Below are 14,914 nucleotides of genomic sequence, written 5' to 3' on the forward strand. Positions count from 1 at the left end.
TTGATTATTTCAAATAAAAAAGAATAATATTTGTTTCTATACAGTTTCTTTATGTAATATAGGGTATTTAAAAAATAAGTAAGAATCTGGGAAGGTTGAGAATAAATAGATAATATGAAAATCATTATGAATGTAATTCATTTATGTATTAAACCAGTGAAGATATGTTTTGTTTTGTTTACTTTCATTATACAAATAGATATTGGATCGGTATGCAGGCACTATCGTCTTGAAGTCTAACAAGGTGTTATAATGTTAAATCCATATCTAAAATGACCAGAAGATTTTACCATTGTTATTTAAACTTTCTCTATTGTGTATCTTTAAATATGTCAAGTTAATATTTCTGTTTCTCTAAAGTACATACCTGGACAATTTAAGATTTCTATGCTTTTGCTAACATTGAATTTAAAGAGATTATTTTACTTCCCTGGAAATAACTCAACATCTTATATAGGTAGCAGAGTTATTACATTAAAAACTCCTTAATTTAAAATTGAACTTGCCAGCTTATATTACCCACAATGTGTGTTTAAATATCTTTGTAACTGTAATCTGTACCAAAATTACTTAACAAAAAAAATTCATTTTTATACTTCACCATTGCTTTTTCTATGCCCTCTAATATGCCTACTTTTTGAAATTCTATTCTGTTAGTTGATTTTCATAAAAATGACTACAAAATTAAACCTTTGAGGACTGTTTTCAAATTCTACTTCATCCTGAATGTACAGTAAATTATGTGATGATTCATAATAGCTAAATAAGTTTATTATTATTGTTATTTTTCTGAGACCTGGAATGGGCGTGGGTATAAGAGCTGAGGGTAGAAGCTCATATGAGATACAGTATTCTGTGAAGTAAAGCAGGCGTTGGCAGTGCTGACAACTGATATAAACAGGAAATCAATGAAGAAGGTAGAGGCTAGGATATCAGCCACAATTTGGAATAGAATTATGGAAGAGATACTGGGGAATGAGATAGTTTGGGGAAGAAAATCAGATGATGAGATTATGGGAGTCAAATGCCAAAATATGATTCAGGTACATGACTCCATCAAATCTTCACCAAAGAAGCTGAACTGAGGAGAGGCTGATTGTTTAGATTCCTCATAGCAAACAATGAAGGGACCAGTGACCACATACCAACTTCTGGAGGGAGGAGACAAAATCAGCCTCTGGAAGGAGGAGACAAAATCAGCCTATGAGGATGATCAGCTTACCCATGAACATGTAAAGTGATAATTTATGAAGGAACACAACCACTTCTGAAAGAATATATCAACAGGAAGTATTTTGAGTTCATAACAAGGGTAGTCAGGAAATTTTTCAAACAGAAAGGAAGATTTCTAGGCCCTTGCCAACTTATAATTTTTTTTAAAGATTTTACTTATTTATTTGAGAGAGAGAGAGAGAGAAAGCACAAGCAGGGAGAGGGAGAAGCAGACTCCCCAATGAGCAAGAAGCCCGATGTGGGACTTGATCCTAGGACCCTGAGATCATGACCTGAGCTGAAGGCAGACACTTAACCGACTGAGTCACCCAGGCGCCCTGAGTCCTTACCAATTTATGTTGAAAATCTCCCATTGCTAAATAGTAACCCAAGCAGCAGTTTCTTATATACCTTACAAAGTTCAGGAGATCTTAAAGCTCCTTAGGAGAGCATGCTTGTGTACACCTGTAGAAAATATGCATAACAGAATTTATATTCTAGAGAATATGAAAATATGTTCCAGCCCTGTTCATAGCCTAGGCATCAGAGACTAATTATGATTGTTGTACATGGGACAAGTGTCTATCACAGAAATCATTATTAGCCTCTTAAACTCTGACATCAAAGCATTTCCTTTAAAGTTTTTGGCAGTTCCTTGTCTACATCATGGGACAGAGAAGCAAACTGAGTTGTTACTGTTTTTGTTTTTCCTTCGGAGTTCTCAGAAAGATATGTTATCAACTTAAGACATGGTCTCTTAAATTACATTTTTTTTTTAAGATTTTATTTATTTATTTGACAGAGAGAGACACAGTGAGGGAGGGAACACAAGCAGGGGGAGCAGGAGAGGGAGAAGGTTTCCCTCTGAGCAGGGAGCCCGATGTGGGGCTCGATCCCAGGTCCCTGGGACCGTGACCTGAGCTGAAGGCAGACGCCCAATGACTGAGCCACCCAGGCTCTCCTTAAATTACATTCTTATAACTGATCCAAGCAACCACAAAATGTTTATAAAGGAAAATGAAAAGAGCCTTGAAATAACAGCTAAGTTTATTAGGTATTATCCTCACTAAAGTATTACCTAAGGTATTAGGTATTATCCTCACCAAAACTTAATAGTCTTGGACTATCTTTGCATTGTCCTAGGTCATATAGGTTATAGCTTTATGATCTTATACTCTTTTTTGCTCTCTTGAACTGTGATCATTTACATTCTCATTTTCAATTATCTTGGTATTTTGATGTTGTAAGGACAGTTATAGTCTTAGACATTATTAAACTGAAATAAGACAAATCCCAAACTTCCCCCTGCCATATAAAATTAATTAATTAATTATTAATAATTATTAAAATTAATTAATAAATAAGAAATTCCGGACAATACACTAAAGAGGTTACCAGTTGGAAATACACTGGTTATGAGGTTAAGAACCAGACAGTGAGGCAGATCTCGATTCTGACCCTGGTTCTGCATTTTAAAAAAACCTGTCAGTGCCTCAGTGTCTTCTTCAGCAAAATAGAAATTGTATCTAATTATCTATGCTGTATGAATATTAAATAAAATAATACCTAAAAAGTGCTTAACAACTACTTGATACATAGGGCTTCATAAATGATAGTTATCATTTACCATTAACTTACATATTTCAATGTTAATTCAGTTTAGGATCAAAAATAATCACTTTGTCACAGGAAGCATTATAACTACAAATAATGATGCTTTTCCCACTAGGGTATAAGTGTTATGCAGGCAATGTTTATCAGATTTATCATCCTATCCCCATAAGCCTTAGCACATGGATGTCATTGCATTGTACATGTTGACTTACTGGATGCGTATATACCATCTGGGGAACTTTTATGGAACATTAATGGTCCCAAACCAAATTTGGAAAACTGTATCTGCAGAGAGTCCATCAGGCATTCAGACTATGACTAAATACAATTTGTCAAATTTCACCAAATCCTGCTTTGGCTCATGTGAAGGTGGAGCCAGGTTTGTGGCCATCTGATGAGTATGATAAAAATACTAACAAAAGTCAATTCAGTGATTTAAATTTATTCTCATATTTTTATGAGCAGCCACTTGTTCCATGTAATATTGTAAAGTGCAAAATAATAAATAAGGTTTATTATTTTTTAAGATTTTATTTATTTATTTGAGAGAGAGAGCATGGGGGGAGGGGATGTGAGAGGGGGAAGGAGAAGCAGACTCCCTGCTGAGCAGGGAGCCTGATACAGAGGGCTCGATCCCAGGACCCTGGGCTCAATCTCAAGACCCAGGGATCACGACCTGAGCTGAAGGCAGCTGCTTAACCAACTGAGCCACCCAGGGGTCCCAATAAATAAGATTTAATCTTATGATCTAATAGAGAAGAAAAGCACTGGTACAGGAAAAGAATGATAAGGACCATTAAAGAAGTACCATTAAGGAAGTACCATCAGAATGTACTGTGAATGCTCAAGTAGGGAAATATTTAATTATTAATTATAGAAGTATTACTAATAGCTTTTCATACATTTGGTAAATAAATCCTCATATGATCTATACATCTGTACTCCCATGATCTCTTGATTTTATTCTCTACTTACTACCCTTTCTGACAATTCTGTGTAGTAGATAGAATTATTTTGAGATAGAAGAATCACTGAAAACTTCTTATGAAAGCTAGCACTTGAATAAGATTTTGAGGCATCAGAAGGATAGCTGGAGAATAATATAGAAAAGACTACCTTTCAAAATTAAAAATATTATTTAAGAATGCTTATGGATTCCACCATTTAATTAGAAAGAAATATTACCAGGGTGCCTGGGTGGCTCAGTTGGTTAAGCAACTGCCTTCGGCTCTGGTCATGATCCCGGACTCCCAGGATCGAGTCCCACATCAGGCTCCCTGCTTAGCGGGAGTCTGTTTCTCCTTCTGACCCTCTCCCCTCTCATGCTCTCTCTCACACTCTCTCAAATAAATAAACAAAATCTTTAAAAAAATACAAAAAGAAAGAAATATTATCTATGTGATTGTGATTATTATTTTGATAGCTCAGGTATATTTTTCATTCATTCGTGCTTGCAATTCTCCAACTTGTGCTCCATGAACATGTGACATCACAAATGGTTTGCATTTTGCATAACTTTTTCCTCTTCCAAACGTTTCCTCCAGCTTCTCTATTCCCTGAATGACTTTTTAACAGTATAGTATTATATAGCTTTGATTTTAAAATAAATCAGTTTCATTATGTTCAAATTGTATATAAAATAATAAAAGAAAAATAATATCCAGAGAGTGATATGAATGAGTGATCAGTCATGTTAGACACCAGTGTTTACCTGTTTTAAAAATCAGAATCAAGTTTTTAAATGTGATAAGATAAGTTTCATTGTACTGTGAGCTCCTTGAAATCACAAGCTTTATCTTTCCATTGCCTGGCATGTAGCACATGCTCATTCAATCTCTGTTTAATGAATATTTATGACGTTAATATACATTAATCACTGATTAGTGGAGAATGGAGAAGTTAATGTTGAATAAGGTTAAAATTCATTCACTATTCCTTCAAAAAAACTAGTTCAGTTCTGGAGCACCTGGGTGGCTCAGTTGGTTAAGCAACTGAATCTTAGTTTTGGCTCAGGACAGGATCTCATAGGTCATGAGATGGCAGCCATGCTGAGCGCAGAGTCTGCTTGAGGTTCTCCTTCTCTGTCCCTCCCCGCCTCATGTGCGCACGCGTGTGTGTTCTCTCTCTCTCTCACATAAATAAATAAATGAAATCTTAAACAACAACAACAACAACTAGTTCGGTTCTAAGAATTTTTAAAGAACTGTTCCTGGTACCAAAGATATGATAATGAATAGCAGGTTCCCACTGTGCCCTCAAGGACATTACAGGCTAGCAGGAAAAACAGACATTAAGCCACAATTTAACTCTTCTTGTGGCAAGTGTTATGAGAGAGAAAGCACCCAGAGCAAATGACAAGAGACTGTTTCTGATTGTAATGTCGACATTAAAGTTAATTTTTTAAAAAAATGTTCTTCTAAATATAGCAAAGAACATGCTTATTGTTAGAACTGAGAGCAGATTCAGAGTAACACCCAAAAAACCTGAAACAGGAAAAATTAAGATGAAAAGGTCCTCCTTTTCTCTAAGTTTTTAGCCAAGATTTTTTTTTTAATTAATTTATTTTTACTTATTTGAGAGAGCAGGAGGGGAGGCGGGAGGGGCAGATGGAGAGGTAGAAGCAAGAAGCAGACGCTCTGCTGAGCAGGGACCCCAATGCGGGGGCTCATTCCCAGGACCCTGAGATCATGACCTAAGATGAAGGCAGATGTTAAACCAACTGAGCCACCCAGGTGCCCCTAGGCAAGATTTTTAATACCTGAAGGAACCTGTTTTAAACCTGAAGGAACCTGAAGAATTGGGGAATGAGGTAATGGGGAAAGTAATTAAATGGACTGATTCTAAACAATAGATTCCTAAAGCACCTGTCACTATGCTTTACATGCCATATATGCTCAAAAAGCATTAAGAGACTTAATTAATTAATTAATTTATAAGAGTAAGACAAGATGATGGGTTAAAAGAGAGTGTCTTTGGTAGAAGAGACTACCAAAGTTGGATTATTTTAATTAGGAACTAGGAGTGAATTTAGAAAGAAATGATATGACAATACCTTGGACAAAGGGATTTGTATTTCTTTTAAATCTTGTTCTTCAGTGATCAGTTTGTCCAGATATTTCTTCTAATGTCTCATAGCTAATTTAAGCTTTTGGGCTGAGGATCAGTGCTAATCCAGAAGGATATTAAAAAAAAAAAAAGTGTATCTATCTATCTACCTATTACCAATATAGATTACAGCTTCACTATTCTTCATTAGAGCTCTCATTTTGAGATTATGCAGTTTCTAAATTTTAAGTGATACGTCATTTTTAAAGAAATATGCATTATTTATTAAATCACAAAATGTTGACTACACTGGATTAGGTTACCTTTTCTATCACAGGTGACTGATTTGTAGAGACACTGATTTTCTCTCTCTCTTTTTTAAGATTTTATTTATTTGAAAGAGAGAGAGAGAGCATGACCAGGGTGAGGGGCAGAGGCAGAAGCTGGCTATCCAATGAGCAGGGAGCCCAACTCCGGGCTCGATGTTGGGATGCCGGGATCATGACCTGAGCCAAAGGCAGATGCCCAACCCACTGAGCCACCCACATGCCCCGAGACACTGATTTTCATACAACTCCTCTCCCCTCCTTTGCTTTGTGCTAACAACCTGCTTGTCTTCTGAAGTCAGTGATTTTCCCAAGAGGTAAGTGGTAGGTTTGGGGGGAGTAGAGCTGTTCAGAAGAAACAGGGTTAGGGGGGTGGGGGGATGGGTTAGCCTGGTGATGGGTATTAAAGAGGGCACATATTGAATGGAGCACTGGGTGTTATACGCAAACAATGAATCATGGAACACTACATCAAAAACTAATGACATAATGTATGGTGATTAACATAATAAAATAAAATTAAAAAAAGAAACAGGGTTAAATTATATTTCATACAGGAGATGGAAAGGGATAGATATTGTTGGTTGCCCTATGCTCAGCCATTATCCTCTTCTACTTATTAACCCAAATGATTTTAAGCCCCTTTTAGTTGTACATTCTCTAACCTGAAATCAAAATCATTCTGATTCATGGGAAGTTTGTGTGGATCTGGTGTAAAAGAAATTATGCAGTTAGTTTATATTTTATTCTATTGATACAATATTCTGATCACACAGTGAACATTATATAGAAACATAGACAATATACATTTAAAAAAATAGTAACATCCTTGGATAGTCATCAGTGGTTTGGTATAATATTATTCTCAAAATTCTCAAAAGTGCTGAAAAGATAAGAAAGTATTTGTTAAAGCACAAGCAATTGTAAACAGCACATCTGTTAGTGCAGCATCATAAATTTTTATTGCTATGAAAACTATAAAGCCAAAGTTTTAAAAGACTTTACCTGGGGCCTGAATCAATCAGCCAAATGGGTGCAGAGGGTGTTCTAGACAAATGGAAGAACATGAACATCAGTTGCCCTGCAAATCATTCCCTATGGCAAGAAAGCAACAGATGAAGGTCGAAAATCTATAGCATTCTACTTAGTGGGAAGTTTGAGAATAAAAAAGCTATCTTATTGCATTCGGGATGCTTTTGACTACAGAGATCAGAAAATATGACTCAGATTAGTTTAAATGATAAGCAAAGTCATTTGCTCAAATATGAGCTCCAGATGGAGAGAAGTTCTCAGGGGTGGTTGGCCTGATATATCAACAGCTTTATCAAAAACCCAGGTTCTTTCTGTATCCTTACTGACAAGCACCCTAGATGATTGGGTGGTTGCTAATGGTTAATGAAGCTGTATTCTTTCTTCTTCATATGAAGATATGGAATGAGAGGAAGAAGGGTTTTTCATGACTCTGTTTTGAATGTTAGGAATCATTTTTCTAGAAACTTTTACCTAGCTTCTCTCTGTTTTTACCAGCTTGAATCAAATCTTGCCTATTCTTTGATTAATTCCAGATAAGGGGGAACAGGACTTTTAAAACAATCAGGATTATCACAGAACTAAGATATAGGGGTATTTTCTCCTGAGCCATGTGAGCTACATGGAAAGGATCATTATACCTGAATGAAAGTGAGATTCTGAGAGGAAGAAACAAGAGATAGATGAGTTAGAATAAGCAAAAAAGGGAGCCCGTTGCTTTTTATTCAAGAGTCTACTATATTCAGATATGTTAGTAGGAATTTTTATTTAGTAAATTACTTAATTAGCATGTTATCTACAAATAAAAATGGTATTCGGTGGGGGGGAGTGCTTTTTTCAGCTTGCAACTTCAAAAATTATGTAAGTCCTCTTCTTGATACAAAAACATTTTGTTGTTATGCAGACGTGTTTTGGCATACTTTATGTTTTTGTCACACAGAATATATTTTTAAAAGTATATTCAAAAGTTGAGATTTAATTTAATTTTTATTTCTGCATCAAGAACAGTCTTAAGTAAAATTGGAATTCTTTTTTTTAATGTTTTACTTTTAGAAGATTTATTTATTTATTTTAGAGAGCGAGAGTGGGGGTGAAGGGCAGAAGGAGAGGAAGAGAGAAACTTAAGCAGACTCCCTCCTGAGCATGGAGCCTGAAGTGGGGCTGGATCTCATGACCCTGAGATCACGATTGGAGCTGAAACCAAGAGTTGGACACTTAACCGACTATGCCACACAGGTGACCCTGGATTTCTTTTATTATTATTTTTAAGAGTGCGAGTTCTATTTTTAATTATTATTTAATGAGAGTGTGGTGAAATACAACTGACAATACGGTTTTGGGCCACTGCCCTGATTCTTGCTATAAAGACTACAATTTTGCCTACCATGCAATGTAAAATTCAACATGGCGAATAAAGCAAATAATGTCTTCGTATTATTACAAAAATATTTTTGTCCTTATGGATTCCTTATAAAAGCTTTAAGGCCAGGGGTGCCTGGGTGGCTTGGTCATTAAGCGTCTGCCTTCGGCTCAGGTCATGATCCCAGGGTCCTGGGATCGAGCCCCGCATCGGGCTCCCTGCTCCGGGGGAAGCCTGCTTCTCCCTCCGCCACTCCCCCTGCTTGTGTTCCTGCTCTCGGTCTCTCTCTCTCTGTCAAATAAATAAATAAAATATTTTTAAAAAAAGCTTTAAGGCCATCCAGGGGTCTACAAACCAGTCCAAGAACTACCGCTCTATAGAAACCTCGTAAAGCCAGCCAATTTAATTTACAAATTAAGCTTAGTTAAAAAAAAAAAAAAATGCAGCCTTGTTTTCCTCTTGGCACTGTGGTAGGTATTAGGGCAAAAAAGTTGTATAGTATAATGTTCCTGCTCTCAAGGAGCAGGAACATTCAAGAATGATTCTGAGCCCGGGAATTGAATTGTGAACAGATAACCACCTCAGTGTTTTAAGTATTCTGATCTTTCTCACTCATCTTCACTCTTCTGAGTAGTCAGGGGGTTGCTTTTATTAAAAACAAAACAACAAAAACAAAAGAAAAACCTACTTTAAATTTTCAAAGATTACCTAGTTGTAACAGTTTTCAGTTTAAGTTAGTCCCTTCCTCATTGATGCTGTTTTCCACAGTTTTGCATCCTTTTTCTGCTCTTCCCCAAAATGGCATTTGGAATTCTAGGGGAGATTACTGTGTCTTTGTGGCGCGAACAGTTGTAGAAAAGGCACTTTGTATTCATAGGGCAGTGGGGTGTCCTTTTGGACTCTGTGCTGATTATTTCCTTGCCCATTTGGTCATTGCTTTTGTAGCTGACATTCAGTGACCAAGCTGGAATCATGTTTTTCCTGAGCCTGGTTAAAGGGCCCCTAGTCTTCCCAGATAACTTGGCCCCACCTGAGTCCTCAATGGCACTTGAACTTTGGATACAACCTAATTAAACCCTAATCTATAGCTTTGGAGTTACTTTCTTCTATCGTAGGAATTTATATTAGCAATAATCACACCTTGGATAAAGCTCATTGGCTATGATACTGCCGCTGCGCAAAGCTTCGCAGGAGTTTCTTTAGGAAGCTCACTAGCAAGCCACTTTCTGTGCCCCCGCAGGGCACTTGAGAATGTCTAGATGCCTGTGAAACTACGAGGCATTCTGGACATTGACACTCTGGGCAAGTAACTAGTTAGCATCTGTCCAAACACACCTAACATTGCCTTTCTTTTGTTTAATAGGATTGCCTCTGTTTGTGCAGAATCATTCTGCAAAAGGTTCACCTCACCAATACTAGCGAAAGAATGGCCTTTCAGCCCCAGAACTGACCCTCATCTATACAGCAAACAGCCCTTCTTTAGGCTGGAGATGAAAGGTCAAAACACACAGGTCCTATTGCCTAATTCTTTTACTTCAGGATTTCTCCACTTTCCCAACATTCACCTGAGGTCAGAAGAGGCAAAATTTCCACTTACCCAGATTTCACCAGGATTTCCTCTAAGTCATCGTATACTCCTTCTAGAAAAGCCATTCACCCTCTACTCCCTTCCCAAGGCTAGTGGAAAGGCTGCAATGGGCACAATTTATATGACAGAAAAGTAAAAATATATCTTCTTACATTTTACTATGATAATGTATGAGAAACCTGAAGAAAGAGATCGGTCATGTGGAGTTATTTTTTTTCTTTCTTTCTTAAACTTGGTCACAAACCTTTAATGAAAAGAGTATTTCAAGAGATAAATTTTCTTGAAATTTTGGGAAACATTGGAGACTTTCATTTTTTTTTTTTAAGATTTTAATTTATTTGACAGAGAGAGAGAGAGACAGCGAGAGAGGGAACACAAGCAGGGGGAGTGGGAGAGGGAGAAGCAGGCTTCCCACGGAGCAGGGAGCCTGATGCGGGGCTCGATCCCAGGACCCTGGGATCATGACCTGAGCCGAAGGCAGACGCTTAATGACTGAGCCACCCAGGCGCCCCACATTGGAGACTTTCAAAAAGGAATAATGAACCACAAGGTCAGATCCAGGAGAAAAGCTCAGAAAGATGAAGACTTGGAATGCATCACTCACTGGTCAATCGGGAGTTTCCTGGAGATGTTAAGAAGTTTTTGTTTACTTTTTAAATGAGATTGTAGAGAGCTGAGGAATATGCAGGAGATAAGAAAAATGGCAGTGAGTGACACTATATTTTCCAAGGAGGTGGGTTGAGAAGTGAGTGAATTAGGGCATTGGCTAGGGGAAAGACCCTTCATAGAACTTATTTTTTGGTGGCTGAAGCATAAGTGTGTCCACACTAAGGTCAATGAACTACTCAGAAGAAGTTATTGAAGATTTAGGAGAAAGGAGAATGGAGCCATTCTGCTATGCATTGACCACTTGATCTTTACCCTACTGATTCCCAATAGTTGTGATAAACCAAGTTCCCCTGCACATGTGAGTCCATTTCTGTTCTACTCTCATGAGTGACTCTATGTCAAATGAGTCTATAATAAAACAAATACAAATATAGTGGGTTTTAATATCTGATATGATAAATTCCCTTCCAATATACTTCAAAATATTCTTGGCTTTTCTGGTCTAATCATTAATATAAGTATACATTTTTAGTTAAGCTTTTCAAAATCAGTGAAAAACCCTGGTGAAATTTTGATTGGAATATCATTGAATGTACAGATTAAATTGGGAGAATTTATCTTTTAGCAAAAGTGAATCTATCCATTCATGAATAGTTTGCTAGATTTATATTCTTTCATGTTCTTATGACCTTGCTCATCACTAGGATTTATTCTTGTTTTTTTACAGATCATTTTCATATTGTGAATACAACTATTTCTTTAAAACTTATTCTTCAACTGATGCTGATATTGAATGGGAATTATTATTGATTTTTAGATATAGATGTTATATTTAGAAGCTTATCGATTAATAGTTAGAAGCTGTTAGACTTTGGTTATTAATCTCAGAGTTTACAGAATCTACTAGTTTTATAGTCATACCAAAGAGGAATAATATGATATTATTTTTTTCCACCCAAACACCTACATCAAATCAGTTGGGAGGAACAATTGAGTACAGAATAAATATAGTCAGGAAGCAAGCGGTAAAGGTATTTGGGGGAGGAACATTCTAGAAAAGTGGGCTTTGTTTGTTTTACAGTATTATTATTTTTATAGTCCATTTTCTTTCCAAATATTAATATTCTCTCTCTCTTCTTTCTCTCTTCCTAACCCTAGATCTTTGTCAACTTTCTAATTTTCTTGTTGTTTAAAAGATCTAGTTTTTGCTTTCATTAATTTTATGTTCCCTATTCAATAATTTCGATATATTTTCATTATCACCTTTCTCTTATTTCCATTTGCTTTGTTCTTTTTTTATAATTTCTTGAGTTAACCTCTTACCTCATTAATTTTCAATCTTTTCACTTTTTTAATGCCATTGATTTCCCAAGATATCTCATATAAGTTTTGATTTTTAGTGTCTTTATTGTCAAATTCTTAACCTTATGCCATTTACATTGTGATATCTTCTTTGAGATATTTTGGTAAGATATTTAGAAGTATGTTTTTCGATTAAATCATGTGACTGTTAGGGTGTGTTTTCTTATTGACTGTAAGAATGTTTTATGATCAGAAATCATTGAATTTATCATTTTTATTTGATTTTTTGGAGATTTTCTTTCTAGTAGGTGACCACATTTTGAGGAAGTTTTATATGTGCTTGAGAATAGAAATTCTCTAACCGATGAATTCTATGTTCAATTTAATAATTATGTAACTTAAGTCATCTATTTTTTCACTGATTTTTTTCTATGCTCAATGCATCAGTTACTAAATAAGTCTATTAAAATTTATTATGATTATAGAGCAGTTATTATCTTTTTTGCAATTTTGTAATATTGCTTTACATAATTTTTTTAAAGATTTATTTATTTATTTGAGAGAGAGAGAGAATGAGAGATAGCATGAGAGGGAAGAGGGTCAGAGGGAGAGGCAGACTCCCTGCCGAGCAGGGAGCCCGATGTGGGACTCGATCCCGGGACTCCAGGATCATGACCTGAGCTGAAGGCAGTCGCTTAACCAACTGAGCCACCCAGGCGCCCTTGCTTTACATATTTTGAGCTATGTTATTCCATGTGTTTACATTTAGAATTATAGTATCTTCATGGTGAATGTTATCATTTTTTAGAGGCTTATTTTTCCCAAATAATATTTTTGCCATTTTTTTCAGTTTGGTCTGATATTAACAGAACCATACCATCTTTCTATCAGTATTTGCCAGCTTACTGTTTTTCCATCTCTTTATTTCCAATTTCTGTCAACTTTTAGGTGTTCAGTGTATGTCTGAAACAGCAGATGTCCTACTAAGAAGCATATATGAGAAACAAACTGAGGGTTCTGGAGGGGAGGGGGGTGGGGGATGGGTTAGCTTGGTGTTGCATATTAAGGAGGGGAGGGCACGTTCTGCGTGGAGCACTGGGTGTTATATGCAAACAATGGATCATGGAACACTACATCAAAAACTAATGATGTAATAACATAATAAAAAAAAAGAAGAAGCATATATTGGATTTTTTCGTATATTGTATTTTCAATACAGCCTGAGACTGTTTTTTAATAAGTTTATGACACATACACTTACTGTCATTACTGATAAACTTTGACTTACATTTAACATCTTACTTGTGTTTCCTTTTTATCATACTTTTAGCTTTTTTACTCCTTTCCTGCTTTGTATTAGATTGTTCCAGTTGTGTTCATAACCATTTTTATTTTATTTTCCTATCCTCTACTGATTTGAAGTTTACACATTGCACATTTATTCTTTAGGTGAATACTTGACTTAATTAAGAGTATTCTTAATCCATATTTCTGGCTTACTCCAGAAGACTACAGAGACCTTATAGCATTTAAACTCTCCTCCTCATATTCCATCTGATATCTAGCATTCTAGTTCTAATTGCTCTTATACCCTCAAATTAATCATCACTATTATTGTTTTATATAATTGATGCTTATTTAGATATGTTAATACCAATTACTATGCTTATCATATTCTTATATCACATTCTTTCTGAATTTGAATTTCTCCATAGTAAAGGGTAGACTGGTGGCTATTTCAAACAGGGTCTATAAGTGGCAAAGTCTTTACGCTTTGTCTGACATGTACTTGTTTTCATTCTTGATTAACAATTTATATGGGAACAGAATTTTCCATTAAGTTATTTTTCAGCAGCATTTTGAAGAAGATATTCCAGTATTTTCCTGTCTCCATGACTATTGCTATTATTGCTTTCTGCCTAAATATCATTCTTTAAAGGTAATCTGCCTTTTGTTTTTAAGTTGTACATGCAATTGTAAAAATTAAATAACTTAATGCATATAAAAGAGGTAGAATGGAGTATGACATGTAGTAAGTTCAAAATAAACCTTAATCACTGTTATTACTTTAAACATACATATTTTTTCTCTTGAAGTTTTCTTTATCTCAAGATCTTGAGTTGCTGATTCTTTTGTTTATATTTTCTGCTAACTCTCCCTTATGATGAATTGTTTCCTTACATGGTAGTGGTTTATCAGTTTTGTTTTGTTTCTTTTGGTGGGGGGTTGTGCAGAAAATGACTGTAGCCATTTCCCAGTAGGGGTTTCCAGAACTGGTTAGTTTTTGTTTTGTTTTGTTTTGTTTCTATTGAGTTATATTTGACATACAATATTTTGTAAGTTTAAGATGTACAACATGTTGACTTGATACATTTATACTGCAATATGATTGGCATGATAGCCTTAGCTAACACCTTCATTGTGTCACATACTTATCATTCCTTTAGTGTTGGGAACAATTAAAATCTAGTCTCTTAACAAAGTTCAACATTTATAATACAATTTTGTTGTCTACAGTCACTATACTGTGTATTAAGTCCCCAGGATTTATTTGTCTGCTAGTTGCAAGTATGTGCCCTTGAGCGACATTTCTCCATGCCCCAGCCCAGGTAACCACCATTTACTCTCTGCTTTTATGGTTTTGCTTTTTTTAGATTCCACATATAAGAGGCATCATACAGTATTTGCCTTTCCACTATAGGAGGTATCATACAATATTTGCCTTTCTCTGTCTGACTTATCTCACTCAGCATAATGTCCTCAAGGTCCACCCATGTTGTTGCAAATAGTTTCATGCTTGAATAATATTCCAGCGTGTGTATGTGTGTG

The 14,914-nt window shown here is 35.8% G+C and overlaps 1 protein-coding gene and 1 pseudogene across 4 annotated transcripts in view; both read right to left on the reverse strand.

Annotated features, from left to right (window-relative positions):
• The window catches only part of LRRC7 (leucine rich repeat containing 7), a 933,028-nt gene that overhangs the window by 539,581 nt on the left and 378,533 nt on the right, over positions 1–14,914 (reverse strand). The gene's annotated exons all lie outside the window — the stretch shown is intronic.
• Positions 9,641–9,771, reverse strand: LOC112824080 (U4 spliceosomal RNA; annotated as a pseudogene).

This window comes from Callorhinus ursinus, unplaced genomic scaffold, assembly GCF_003265705.2.
Source record: "Callorhinus ursinus isolate GAN/ISIS: 27379988/994484 unplaced genomic scaffold, GSC_fseal_2.0 scaffold9, whole genome shotgun sequence".
Classification (NCBI taxonomy): Eukaryota; Metazoa; Chordata; class Mammalia; order Carnivora; family Otariidae; genus Callorhinus; species Callorhinus ursinus.